The following is a 15,083-nucleotide window of genomic DNA, read 5'->3' on the forward strand; positions in this document are numbered from 1 at the left end:
AGAAAAGCTAAACCGGCAACGGTGGCGTGATTTTTGCGCAAACTTAGATGTCCACAAACCATTATCGAGGATATGGCGCATTATAAAAGGTATGCGCACAGATAACCAGCAACTGTATCCTTTCAAAGCGCTGTCGTTACACGAAGGCATATCACAAAAAGAAGCCGCTGAGGAGTATTGTCGGATCATATCTACAGTATCCATGCCTCCGCTATTCCTTCAGCGTGTCCCCGACGTAACGCCACCAAACGCTGTAGCCGCAATGGATCTTCCTTTTCTATTCGAGAGCTCGACACGGCCATCTCGAATGTCAAGAAACGTTCTTCTCCAGGTCATGATGACATACCTTACGAAGCGATTTCCCATCTGTCTCACCATTCCCGTCTACGCCTTCTGGAATATTACAACTCAACCTGGCTCTGTGGCAGCGTTCCTACAGAATGGAAAATCGCTAAAATTACTGCAATCCTAAAACCTGGGAAGCAACCGACAAGATTCGACTCATTCCGGCCTATCGCCTTACTAAGCTGCATTGGCAAAATCATGGAAAAAATGATATTTAAGAGAATTACATGGTACTTGGAAAGCAAAAACCTTTACCCACCTGAAATGAATGGCTTCCGAGAAAACAGATCCGCTATTGACAACATAATCGCTCTCGTCGCTTCACTGGAAGAAGAACTACAAAGCGGACACATACCGACAGTAGTATTTCTTGACATAAAATCAGCGTTTGATTCAGTTTTGCACACTGCAATTCTAGAGTCCCTAGCTGTCCTTGGTCTTGGTGGAAGACTGTACGCCTGGATTGCGAGCTACCTCAAAGGACGCGAAATTTTCATGTGCACGCCAGAAGGCCCTACTTCCCATCACAGTATACAGAAAGGAGTGCCTCAAGGAGCCGTTTTAAGTCCTTTATTATTCAACCTTACGCTTATCCACCTAAAACGTGCGCTCCCTCCCGGCGTCAAGGTCACACTTTATGCGGATGACATCTGCATTTGGTGTGCGTAAAAGTCACGTCGTACAACGCAACAGCGGCTGCAGAAAGCTTTGAGCAATGTGTCTTCGTACCTTGCGTCCAAGGGTCTCCGCCTTTCTTCCGAGAAAAGCGTTGCCATGGCGTTCACCCGCAAGCGGATGAGACAATACCCTCTAATCCTTGGCGGTCGTTGTCTACAATACGCACGAACCCAAAAATACCTTGGGATCATCATAGATAGAAATCTATCATGGGCGCCGGAAGTAAAGCGATTACGTACTCGTCTCTCTGCGGTGGCACAAGTTATTGGGTACCTTGCTGGATGTCGATGGGGAAGCGACTGCAGATCCATGGTGCTTCTCTGCAAAGCATATGTAGACGGCTTGCTGTGCTACAGTCTGCCTGTTCTGCAACGGCTGTCGCCCACATGCCAAAAGCAACTCAATGCGGCTAGAAATAACTGCCTGCGTACCTGCCTCGGCCTTCCTAAGGGCTCATCGTGTGTTGGCACTGTCGCAGAGGCTGGTTGCTTGCCTTTAGATATTATTAGAATGCAGGAAACATTTCGAATATACTTGAGGCATACGCTGCACGCAAAATCCAAGTTCTTGGCAGGTATTGTACGATGCAACAAATTTTCGAGCTTCGCAGAAACTCTAAATTCTATAAACATCTCTGTACCTACCCAACGACGACAACTCATGCCATCTGGTTTCCCGCCTTGGACTCTATCACCCCTATGCATAAAATTAAACATACCTGGACTCACATCAAAAAAAGTTATGCCTCAGATATGCCTCCTTCAAGTAACACTTGCCCATATAAGTGACCAATACTCTCGTATGACCCACATTTTTACTGATGGATCATCTACGGCTGACTGCAGTTCTTCTGGGCTCTTCATTTCGTCCACCGGCCAAGCACTCTCATACCGTCTTGAGCGCCCAACGACATCTACATCTGCTGAGCTTCATGCCATCAAACAAGCACTTCGCTACATTCTCCGCCAGAAGCCAGAACAATGGGTAATCTTTACGGATTCGAAGGCGGCACTGCAAACTCTTCGACGTGCAAGCTGCTTCAGCATTCACGAACATATATCCCGCGATGTCTCTTACTTAAATCATCAAGTTTGGGTCGCCGGACACCGCGTGATACTGCAGTGGATCCCTGCCCACTGCGGCATCATAGGCAATGAAAAAGCAGATGAGGCTGCCAAGAGAGGATTGCAACTGCGGAACGTGAGGAACATTTTCTTCACGAAGCACGATGCCTCTAGGCTAGCAAAGGAGCTTGTTTTCAGGGAAAGAAGCACCTTCTGGTCTCTCCCGGAAAACCAGCACCCATTCCTCCATCATGTCGACCCAACTTTGGCACTGAGGTTACCGGAGCGACTACCACGTCGGCTAGAGACTTTGCTCCATCGCTTACGTCTCAACGTGGCGCTAACACATACCTACCGATATCGCCTTGGCCTAACCTCGAACCCCTATTGTGACAACTGCGGTTCACCAGAAACCGTCGAGCATATTTTACTGGAGTGCCCTACATACTATCAAGCAAGAAACAATCTCGCACAGAAGATCGAGTGCCTCAACCACAGTTCCTTGACTTTAAAAGCACTCCTGGGACCATGGCCATCTCCCTCCTCTCAGTGTAAAGTGCTAACCGCATTATTTGAATACATCAATGACATCGGCGTCGCTGAGCTGATATAGGACCAGACCATCCTTGCACTTTACAACCGTCCATAGACTTTTCACGTGTCGCACTGACGGTCCCCAACGCACACGCTTCCTCCTTTTTTTTTTCTTTTTTTTCTTCTTTCTTCTTTCCCTTCCACATTTCTTCCTATTGCAACTTTTTCCCTCCTCCCGTACCCCGCAGAGTAGCATGTCGGCGTTAACATGGCGGCAGACCTCTCTGATTTCCTCTAATAAAGAGCTTTCTCTCTCTCTTTTAATGCTGTTCCAGTTCGGCGCTTTGAGTCGGGGTTCACTCCACGTATTTTTGTAAGAAAGTGAACATTCTTTCTTGGTTTTTCCAACATTACCCGTCCCTGGTGATTATTTTCGAACTGTGGCAAATTATGAGCACAGCCATCTTTGATGTCCTCTTTGCTTAAAATGCTCCTTTTAGCAGTTTCCTCTTTCTTTCGTATGTACTGCTTTCTCAGTGCGTTATGGTTCAACGGTGGAGGGCCAAGTAGGTCAGGTTGCCACGAAGATATATCTTTGTTTTCACCAGGGTAATCAGCGTCAAGCCTCGAGGGATTACCATCGGTCACTTGAAGCACTCTTTCACCACGACAAGGAGACTTCTCCTGGGCTACATTTGGTGTCAGGTCATTGATGTCGAAGTCGCTTATGGTTTCCTTTGTTTGCATTTATCCAGGCCTGGTAATAACGATTCCCTTTCGCTCCGAGTATGTAATCGCAGTAATCCCATTATTGCGCTCAGTCTCCTTCGGAGAATACACAAAGTGGTTGGTTTCCATAGGCGTTATATCTCAAAAATCCAGTTTCTTGATATGTCGGCCTTTGTCGTATTCCGATGCATGAGTGTGATTTGCAGATGAAGTTTTGCTACTTTCCAAATATCTGATCTGATTATCCCGGAGTTCCCTGCATTCTGTGTGAATTCATTCTTTCAGAGAAGCAATTAGGCTTTCCCGAGTTTTCTTTGTTTCAACTATTTTAAGTTCAAGGTTGGATTTTGCCACACAAACTAGATAGTCAAAGTTGAATGAATTTTCAAACTCGGCCTCCAGATTATCAAAGTCTACAGAATATTCCACTTCTCGGTTAATCTTGCGTAGTTTGTCATGATGTACTGCTAGCTTAATAGCAAGCTCATTCAACTCACTCACTGAAGGTCGTGTCATTGGGAGGAGGTTTTCAAATTGGCCGATGATGGTCGTGATTTCTAGTCTAGAAGGGCCTCCATCGTCCGGTCCAGCGTCACGTCGATTGTAAGAGCTGGCGACCGGGCTTAGAAGGCAGAGGTCGGCGTCGTCTCCGCGTCGGTCTTGTATCCTCTCACGGACATATCGTGCTGTGTCGGGCCGCCGATATCTCTTACGGCTGGGTTCGTTCAGTCTTCATCTTAGGCTGCCCCGCTTTTCCCCGAATCGGCTCCTTCCATGTGCGGTGTCATTCCCTATCTCTACTGGTTAGAAGGCGGTCGAACAGAAGCGGAATACGCTCGCTCTACCTCACCGTTCGAGGTCCCTTCTCCCGGGTTTCAGGGCACCAAAAAAAGGGGAAGAAAGGGATGAGCCTCGGAGACCCCTCCCGATGTTTTGTTTAATCTAACACACTCGCGATGATGAGAGTGGGGCACGAGAGGAGGATGTCTACTTATTTCACAACAGCTCCGATTTCTGTGCAGAACAGCTGATATTGCCAGTGTCTATGTAATCCTTGACGGCTTCGATTGCCTATTGTATCGTGCCCTGAATATGAACATAACGGCCTCCGGGGACGCAGAGCGTAACATCTGCGCGAACGCTTATGATCAAAGCCTTAGATTCAGTCTAAAATTGGGGAAGACCAATGATGACTTCGTTGAAAAGAAAAGGGGAAAAGACTAAGCCTTGCAGCGTACCCTGTTCACTAGCTTTATCCCATCCGATTCAATTCCCCCTCAGCGAGTGTAGCTGTGCGGTCTGAGAGAGAGTTGCTTATATAGTCCTCCACTCTTTTACCGACACCGACTTCACTCAGGTTCGTGAAGGCAGCTGATTTTGTGACGTTGTCAAAGGCCTTTGTGAAATGGAGCCCGAAAATAGCTTGAGTGTCGAGTGGGGAGCAGTGCGCCCTGAGGTCGTATATTCAGTATAAGCACCCCGTCTTGCGCAGAGAGCTTTGGTCGAAAGCCGATCACCGTGCACGAACAAAGACCGTTGTCCTCCATGTAGCTGTTGATCCTGTTGAGTATGACGTGCTCGATCAACTTACCTGCACAAGGCGAGAATGAAAAGGGTCTAAGGTTTTCAAGCAGCAGTTTCTTGCATGTTTGGGTATCATAGCCCCCCTTGCCGTTTTCCACATGTCGGGTATTCGTCCCGCTCCCAGTACGGGTCCATGTACCGGGTAAGGGCTTTAACTTAGCTATCGTCGAGATCCCTGAGAATTTTGTTCGTGATACCATCGGGACCTGGGGCCGAGCGAATTCGCACGGTTAAGATGCTTACTAGGACTTCAATAACCTTGATGGTACGATCAAGGAGGTCGTTTTCTTGTCTCGTGTAGCGAGGGAGGACCTCAAGTGCGGAGTCCCCGAAGTATCCATCTATACTTGTCTTCATCAGCTGGGTGTCGGAATCGTTAAAGCTGGGTGGAAGTATGTTGAGGTTGTTTCTTTGTGGGGTTTAACTATTGTCAAGTTCGAGGAGACAGGGGATAATTTTCCAAGGAGCGCCTTATGGTCGCGCCTGTTCCCTCCGCCGTTGTGCGGCGTCCACACCCCCACTGCGCATGCGCATCCTCCTCAGCCTCCTCTCCTCTTCTTGTCTCATCTCCTCTCCTCTCCAGCATTCCTCTTTTCTCCGACGATCCTCTCCTCTCCGGCATTCCTCCTCTCCTCTCCGAAGCTCCTCTCCTCTCCGGGATTACGCAATGAATGGCAACACCTGCGGCTACGCGCGCGATAATGCGAAGCAGCTTAAGGTTACAGACGCGACGGTAGCTGCTGCATACTCCGCTGAGGGCGCCACTGTAGCTCCGCGGTATAAATGACGCGCGCGCGCGCTCCGCTCCCCTCATTCTCCTCCCGCAACGCCGCGATCGAACTGAAAACTAATGGGAACTTGAGTCGACCCCATGGCTACTTCGCATACTACTCAGGGTTCCCCTACGGGAAGATGGTGAAATGTTTTTTAACAGTTCGATTTTCCGCTCCGTTCGATCCCACGTGCGGTGGCAATTGTGACGCGTTAATTGATCTGTGTAGTCTTCGATGTAGCAATTGAGAGTAGCGAGACAACGCCTACGGTTGCGGTTCAGCTTTTGTTTTCGAAGTGTCCGATGCAAGCTGCACTTGGCCTCGCACATATGAAGGAGCTTTCCATCGGCTTTATAGATGCCTGCATCCACTGGTATTTCCTTGGTACGGTTCTTGGCATTCCTGCAGCGTTGTTCTGAATGTCAGACCGTGGCCTCCGCGATTTGCTGCCGGCGGCTCGCCGTTGCTCCGGCCGTCCCATTCGGCGCGGAAGCTAGGGGAGCGGTGTAATTTTGCTAACTCTGACACACGCCGCAAGGCGGCGCCGTTAGCCTAAGGTTGAAGCGAGGCTCGTCTGGCCGACGCTGCCTGCGCTTTGAGTTGTAAATCGGCCTTCGTTGTCGCTTCTTCGGGATAGAAAACTCTCAATATGTGGTCTATGTATTTTGACTCGATCCTACGAGTACAAAGTTGTTTAACGTACGTTGTTTAACACCCACGATTGCCTTTGCATGAAGCTTTAGTGGTCGTTTGCCTGAAAGGCGAATGCCATAGCCCAGGGTTCTGTCATCTTGGGCAGAGTGAATGCCAGCGTACTGAATTCGTTTTTCGCTGTTACAGCATTTTCGCGCGATATCGCTGCGCGAAAATATGCTTTTTTGCCTTTTGAGTTGTTTCGAACGCGCTGGGTAGCCGTTGTGTGTGTGTGCGTGTGCGTGTGCGTGTGTGCGTGCGTGCGTGCGTGCGTGCGTGTGTGTGTGTGTGTGTGTGTGTGTGTGTGTGTGTGTGTGTGTTGGTGTGTGTGTGTGTGTGCGTGTGTGTGTGCGCGTGCGTGCGTTCGTGCGAGTGCACGTGCGCGAAAATAGCGTAATACCGATACGCTCTCGTGTATTGTTTATAGGCAGGCGACTACGATAGTCAAATAATCTTTTAGGCTTCCACGGGTACGAATCAATCATTTTTTTGCGTTTTATTTATTATGCTTAGTTGTTTCAAGTACCTACTGCAATCTCGCTACCAAATTATTTGCCGTGAGTGAAAAAGTCATGGTGTTCCGCGACGCCTTTCATATAGCTATCGACACTACATATGTATTTTTCGAAAGGCTGTTTCTGTATTTCTAGATTGGCTGGGTAATATATTCTGTACATAATTTGTTGGCATGACATATTAAGGGCATTATTTTTTTCGGTGAGCAGTTAAGCTGATCACTAATATCTGTATGCACAACATCGGCTGTAAGTTGTTCGGGATATTAGTGAATAAACACATCAAGTGGGGAACTATACCAATCGTAACTCGGTTAAGGATTTTTATTGCATTACTTAGACCACGTCCATGTATGGTAGACTGGAAGTCTCTCTGTACGTTTGTATATGCAAGCATGCATGCCAATAAACGGCACCAGCACGTTTAATCTGCCTATTGCGGAAGAAATACTGATAGCCATTTGGGCAGTATACACTTCAGACGCTGAAGTATACGACGTCTCTGTTAATAGTATCGCGGTAAAAGTTACGCCAAACGTTTCAAGTAGTGTTGCCATGTCATCTACTTTATCTGTCAAAGACCGCACATTTAAAGGAGAAAAAAGGAAACGACATAGGGGGTATTTTTGTGTTTACTAATGGTTGGATTTCGATCATTGAGTTCCCATAATTTGGTTCTTGCTTGGAACGCACGGAATATGCGTTCCGTGCGTTCCAAACAACATGTACGAGATTTTCAGAAATAAAACCGGAAAACGTGTTGTGTTTTGGAACCACGCGTGACTACAAAAAAGAATACTGCTGTGCAATGAATTCACTTATGCATCACTCCGTGCATAGTCTACGTCGAAAATTCAAAGGCACCAGTAACTACCCAAATGGCAACAACCTCTTCCTTTCTCCTGCATTGGTGTGCGGTAACTTTTTTATTATTAAACGTCGCACACAGGCTGCGAAGGCCGAGTTTTCGTCCTCTGCGCCCGCCCGCGCCAGAGAAAGCGACCTTAGGCTACGCGCGTCGCGGTGCGGCGAAAAACGCGGGCACGCCCCCTTTTCAACTTGCGCTCTCTCCGGGCGATTGGGATGGCCGGAGAAACGGCGCGCCGCAGGTAGCCGATCGGGGAGGCCACGGTCAGACATCTCTTCTATGTAAGGGTCGCTTACAACGTCAGAGGAAATATGTTCGGTGGCCCGTATTTTGTGGAAGCCGTCACAGTCGATAAGCGGGAGGTTTTTACCGGATGGGCATTTTGTTCACATCAGAGAAATTTTTCTTCGGCTCACGTCAAATAAACAACTATCGCTGAAGAAAACTGCAGGGAGGGGGGGGGCTTTTTGGGGTAGTTTTTAAAACCTATTTCCCCAATTTATAGCCGTTGTGCCGTTGCACATTTTTATATGAATTAATGAATAAAAGCGCAGCTTTCTGCACGTTCGTTTGAGTGACAATTGGGCAATGTTCTCTTTTGTTATTGCAGATTCCCCCGTTCAGTAAGAAGTGGACCTGGACATACGGGCCCCGTGGTTCCCTTGGAGTAATACTTCCGTTTTTTATTTCTCTGTCATGGACATTAGGCACCTAAACCCTCTCGAAAATGTTATTTTTTCTTGGTCGAAAGGGATCCTGATGTTTCCCTGATGGGCGTATATACTGCAAGTGTTGTTGAGTGACAAATAGGAGTTGCTGGCTTCACAGTTGGTGACGCAATGCGATTTGTCGTGTACCCATTGAGAAGGGCAGTGTAGATGCCGTAGGGAGCCAGTGATCTTGAAACGATTCCATTCGTACAATCAATGAGATGTGCGGACTGCCTGCTCACCACCTACCAGTGCAGTGTACCGTATGTTGCACAACAAAAAATAGTAGTATACTCAAGCAGGATACGCATACATTGTAACCGATGCGACGAGGTATGTGACAAAACAGATGACAACATAATAAACCTCGACAAATAATATAACGCCTAGCTGTGCTGGATGCAGAAATAATTCAATACAGGTGCTGGTATCGACGTCGACGTAACCCGAATGCACTAAGGACACGACGCGTCCCCTTGCCAGAGGTACATGAGGAAGCTGTCCAATAACAGGAATCTGTTGCCGGTGGCGCGTTAACAGGGCGATGACACGAAAACAGGTACATTGGTGGTGCCAATTCAAGAGCGGAAAAAAGGAGTTGCAAACGTTTCAGCGAAACTGTGAGCTTTCGGCTGTACGTAAACAATTATTCGGCGCCGATGGCATTGACCACGTAGCATACCAACTGCACTATTTCCATTGCTTCGATAAAAAAGTTTTTCAAGGCCCCTTTATTGCTCGCTTCAAACCTTTCACTGCAGCAGGTATTGTAATCATGGACTGCCGACGTCGGAAAATCCCTTTAAATCGTCTGTGGTGGCTTGCTTGGTCCGCTTCCTACAGTTGTTCTTACACGGGAAACCGCTACACGGAGAGATCCGCGTGACGTTCTCTACCGGGAGAGAAAAGAACAATGGTTTTTCTTTTCTTTTGTTGCTGACTCGTGTATGCTGTAAGGCCCTTTCATTTCACGCGGGCCTAACTGTGGCTATTCAAAAACGTCCCGAGCTTCAAAGGCACGCACAAACTTTAAATTTCGATAAAAACTACGCCAAAATCTCCAATTACGATTTCGTTGTAAACTCACTAACTCGTTCCGTTAACTCGTTAAGTTAACTCGCTAGAGATATTGTCAAGACGAAAGGGGCCGAAGGCAAATTCAATTTTATGCAGTAGAAGCACCAGCATTGTATCGACACTTATATTCCCCAGAAATCAGTCTAGGTTCTCACTCGCTGGGGCTTTCCGCTGCTTTTAATAGCCTCAAAAAACATTCGTGTGTCCGCCTTAGCTATGTTTCTACACGCGATGTACACAAGGTTGGATTTGGGAACACTCCTGCGGTGACAAGAATTCTAGGGAACCTTTCGGCCAGAATGTTTTTTTTTTTTGCCTAGTGGTAAATTGGAGATTCGTGGCGTGAAAGGAATGATATCCCCCTAAAAGATAATCCCAATGGGGGAAAAACACGCGTTGACTTTTACACAGGTATTGGTATGCCCTTTGCTCTAAAAGCTGCTTGATTTGATGAAGGCAAGTGTCACACTTTTGTTGTGTCCGCTGTTTTTTGTGACCGAGCCCATTCAACGCCATATGACACCGTAGTACGTGTTCCACGGCGGCTGATTGCTTTTCTCCTCCGTACGGTTTCGACGCAATGCAGAGTGCCTTACCTCACCTCCTCACCGAGAAAAATCAAAGGTCATTTTCTGACCAAGGTGCTACAGAGAGTAAAGAACCGGATAAGTGCATGATCTGGGATCTAGTACTTGAGAACTGAGAGCTGGTGAGTGGGAAGGCATGTTTGGATGTGATTCTGTCAAGGTCACAAGGGGACAACGGGCGTCTAGGAGGTGTTTGGTAAACGTTTCAACAAAGAGACTGGCCTTCGTGAGTGCAAACGTTCGCCTGGTTGGCACGCCTTACATAGGGGCAGTTCACCAGGAGAGAAATGGAATGTAACTATAGGAGTAGGATTGGTTTGTGAGTGTTAAGGGGGAGATATTGCGGAGGAAGCAAGCGTGCATATTTATAGCCGCACAGATGGTAAAAAGAAAGCATGCTTTGGTCGATTCACGGAATGACAAGGTGTGCTGTTTGTTTCCCGCCAAGCAGCGTAGGAAACGTTGGTAGCCAAACAGGTCGTAGGTGAAGCCGCTATCAGAAGGTGTCTTTAAGCTGGAGGTCAAAAAAAGAGCCAGTAACTAGGTCATGAAAAAAAAAACCACGCAACTGAAATTTCACGTGTAACAAAAAGCAACATTCCAGCAGGGAGCCTTTGCTTAAACTAAAAAAAAAAGCAAGATAGTCGGAGTCATGTGTGGGACCCAAGACAAAGCCGTACAAAAAAGGAGGAAAATAATATTCCGGAGCAATGGCTGGACGGGTGACTGCGTACATAACTGGAAGCTAAACTAGTAAAACAAAATAAATTAGGCGATCACTTTCGGTAGCACGGTGGCGAGTTGGGCTAGTTGGTGTACTTGCATCTTGGGGAACAGCGCGAACTAACAGGGACACAATAGGAAAGAAGTGAACAGGACTAGCGCTGACTTTCAACTCGATTTATTGCAAAAGATGTAACTACTTATACATACACAGAATCCTCCTCCCCCACCACGCCACGTGCCCACACCAGCCAATGACATACTATCACGACCAAAACACTCCACTGTTGACAACGCACCTTTCTTAACTTTGGAACACCTTATCGCGACGACCGCTCCAAATAACCAAATTTTTTTTTCCTGCAGGACAACTGATGTTTCAATTAAGAAAGGTGCGAAAGTTAAGAAAGGTGCATTGTCAACAGCGGAGTGTTTTGGTCGTGATAGTATGTCATTGGCTGGTGTGGGCACGTGGCGTTGTGGGGGAGGAGGATTCTGTGTATGTATAAGTAGTTACGTCTTTTCCAATAAATCGAGTTGAAAGTCAGCGCTAGTCCTGTCCACTTCTTTCTTATTGTGTCCCTGTTAGTTCGCGCTGTTCCCCAAGATCACTTCCGGAGCTGGAGGAACAGGGTCATGTTGTTTGGATAAAGGTACTCAAATGTCAAGGCTTAAAGGAGCCATGAAGAGAAAACACCAGTTTGGTTCATTCGAAAGATTGCCTCGTTAGAACCGTAACGACACCACTTATAACGCAAACTTCGCTCAAATAACCTACATAATTAGGAAAAAAGGAAATGACCATGCGACCCACCAGCTCATTTTCCGCAACAGAACCTATGATGTCACTCGAGAACGCTCTGCGATTGGCGGAGGCCGGCAAAAGCAACCGCATGTTAGGCAGGGCTTACAGTTTGCATAGCGAGCTAAATGACCGTGAAACATACTGCACATTCTTTTTATGACAAAGAACGGTGGAGTAAACGGTTGAAGTTCCGAACGAACACGCAAGCGTGTATGCCAATGCGTACGAAACTACCGCCAGCCGAACTCGACATCTCGCCGTCGCCACCGTCGCGCAGACGAATTTTCGGGTGCAAGGCTCTTCGGGGCCAACGAACCGTCCCAGCACGCACAGCCGCGACCTTGCTTGGTATCGTAATCCCTTCACAGGAGGTTGACCGTCATATCGCCAACCAGCAAAGGTAAAAATAGAAACAAGGGGAGTAAGGAACACAGAGCAGCAACGAGATAGTGCCAGTCGTCGCAGAGGTTTCGGTATGGAGGTCGTGTTGGCTTGCTGCTGTCGTTACGAGCTCGTTTACAGTTTACAACCACTGAAAACTTCAGTTTGTTCGAGTACTTTACAATGAAATTTCGTTGCTGTGTTTTGAAATGCCCATGTAGTACGGGAAAATCGTCGAGGGAGTGCGACATCCCCGCCGGTGAGATCTCCTTTCATGTGCTGCCCAACGACGAACCTCGGCGAAGCAAGTGGCTAGGTTTTGTGAACTTTGCAAACGGAAGGGAAAGAGAGCTAAAGGAAGTACGAGTGGGCTCGCTTCATTTCCGAGGAAGTGATTACGGCAGGGACCCGGGCTTGCTGGCGCTCGTCGCCGACCTTGTCAAATCGGCCGTCAAAGCGCTCTGACCTTGGGGAAAAAAATGCCATACACACCGCGCATTGACGCTCGAATCTTTCTGGTCGGAGCAGAGAGCTCGAGCGAACGGCTTTCCATACACGACACCGGCCAACTGGCAAAAGCGATACTGCTACTGAAATTGAAAATACGGCACATACGTACCAGTCTGTATTCGTCCGTCGCGACGGGGCTGACGAGGCAGCGGTGCCGACGGCTGGGCGTTCGTCTGTTGTGGCTATCGCGGAATGGTCGCTTTCCCGTCCCCCGCGTATCCCACAACTCTTGCCGCTCGTGCACTTAGAAGCATTGAGCGTTCAATTGGTGTGAGGTTGTTAAATGCAAGCCCGAGCTCCTCGGCGAGAGTTTTGTTCTCCGGATCAGGCGATTCCATGACTAGGGCTGCGGGTGCACTAGGTTTTACCAGTATTTGTAAAATGGCCGCCATCTCGGTCGACTCCCGCGTGTGGGTGCTATATGGAGTCGACATACTAAGTATCTGTTTCATGGACCAGCTCGTATGACGCCATTGTTCACGTGACGAAATGTGCAATTTTAGCGGGAGATTTAAAATGTTGGCTTAAATTTCCTTATTTCTAAGTGAATAAAGCATCATTTGCTTCCGGGAAAGCGCTTGGGGTACTATGAAACACCTAATCTTTCGAATAAAACAAACTTTTGTTTTCTCTTCATTGCTCCTTTAATGCTGTATTCCCGGTGAATATCTCAAAGATGCGAAGTTGCCTCTGAAAACACTAGCAGGTTTCAGGAAATGAATTTGTGAATTAAATAAGATTATCTGTATTTTCCCGTCACTAGGAGACCTCAAGTGTGACTGAAGTATATGCAACTTAAAGGGGCACTGACACAAAATTTTGAAGGCGAGATAACTTCGGAGATAGATTGGTGTGAATACATATACATCATCTGCAAAATATCAGCGGTGAATACAGCCTAGAACATATTTAAAATCAATTTTGAAGTGTGCGAAACGCAACCGAGCGGCCAGCAGAGGACCACGCGCAAGTGTAAATAAACAACATCCAAACACGTCACGAGTTTGTGTTTGCCGCTTCCGCACTGCCGGCTCGCCGCTCCAATCGGAGGGCCGGAGGGCGGAGCTTCTGCTCTCGAGAACGAACGACCCGATCGTTGGCGGCGGAGGCGCCGTGATTTCGTCAGCTCATCGGGCAGCTGGCCGCGACCAAAGTTCTACAGCGGTTCCAGGCACTCTGTTTCTATTACTGTTTATTACCATTGGATGCGGAAACGCGCCGGAGGCACGAAAAGCCCACTGAGCAAGCCGCACGGTCGCTGTGCAGGCGGCGGCCACGGCCGCGAAGTGGCCCACGCCGGCGCAGGTAGCTCGAGTGATAGCTTGTTACCGCTGCACGAAATTGTCCCCAAGTCCCGACCATGGTGGCTTACATGAGAAAGGAGTTAATGATGCCATGGCGGGTTGCATTAAAAATTGTCATCTGCACCGCTTACGAGAGCGGCACTCGAATATCCACCGCAGTGCTAAGCCGAACACATCTGTAGGCGGACCTGTAGGCAGACCGGCCGGCTGCTCCCAGCGCGCGTCTTGCCACCCACCGTCTCGAGCGGCGCGCGTCGTTCGTTAGCCGCGGTAGCATTTGCACTCGCAGCGCCTGCGACACATCCAAGGTCGCTTTTTAATTAGGCGCATCACGAGATCAGTACGGGGGGGGCATTCGCAGAAACTGCCGTCGATGCGGATTCGACAGTGCTACGGCGGCTCTGCTCTGTAACTGTGATATCCCTCCGATGGTCACGTGGTCAGCTTTGTTCACACAAAATCCACAAAATCCATCGTTTCGCGGCACTCGCTGAAACCGAAACTGCGACTGGCCGCATTGAAAATGCCTCTAATTAAACAACCGTCGCACGCTGAAGCAAATGAGGTTTCTACACGTTATAAGTAGGTCACTAGCTACTTATCGCAACAAAAAAAACAAGATGCAAAATTTTTGTGTCAGTGCCCCTTTAAGGTCATCAATATTGTGGCCTGGTTGGTTGAAGTGCTGCGCTACAGCTATAGACCTTATGCAAAAGTGCCGCCATCTACCGGAAGAAAAACGAAACGAGCCCGCGACGCCATGTTGGGGGATGGCGGTCGCCGGATTGCTTGGTACGGAGCGTGTGAGGGGCTTTCTCGGCTCGGCGATCCTTTTATATTCAGATTTAAGCGCAGCAAAATGAGCGGCGAGTGATCTGTAGACCTTACTGTGTTGCCCACAATTGCGGGACTTCGTAATTACGCGTTATGCATCGAAAAAGCAGTCAGGGAGGCACCGGCAGGGAAGCTGTTGGTGGCTGTCGCGTTCCTTCTCTTTTTTTTTTTTTTTTGCTTTGGGAACGCAAACATTGAAAGTACATCCGTGTTGGCTCGCATCTTGCGGGTTTCTCAGCAGGTCATGCCTGAAACGCTTCGAAACTTGGGGGCTGTCCTCACGTTGAAATTTGGGAGAGGGGGGGGGGGGGGGCACTCGCGATATAGCTCTACGCTAATGATCCTCTGGGACGCAGAGGAAACCTGCAA

General features: G+C 48.3%; 1 long non-coding RNA gene across 1 annotated transcript in view; it reads left to right on the forward strand.

Moving 5' to 3' along the window:
* Window positions 1-15,083, forward strand: part of LOC144137738 (uncharacterized) — a 202,417-nt gene that overhangs the window by 13,713 nt on the left and 173,621 nt on the right. Inside the window, exon 2 of the long non-coding RNA XR_013315723.1 lies at window positions 8,394-8,450. This is a non-coding gene — a long non-coding RNA (uncharacterized LOC144137738). The remainder of the gene's footprint in view (window positions 1-8,393; window positions 8,451-15,083) is intronic.

Source organism: Haemaphysalis longicornis, unplaced genomic scaffold (assembly GCF_048455015.1).
Source record: "Haemaphysalis longicornis isolate Haplotype H1 unplaced genomic scaffold, Haemaphysalis longicornis Haplotype H1 scaffold_49, whole genome shotgun sequence".
Taxonomy (NCBI): domain Eukaryota; kingdom Metazoa; phylum Arthropoda; class Arachnida; order Ixodida; family Ixodidae; genus Haemaphysalis; species Haemaphysalis longicornis.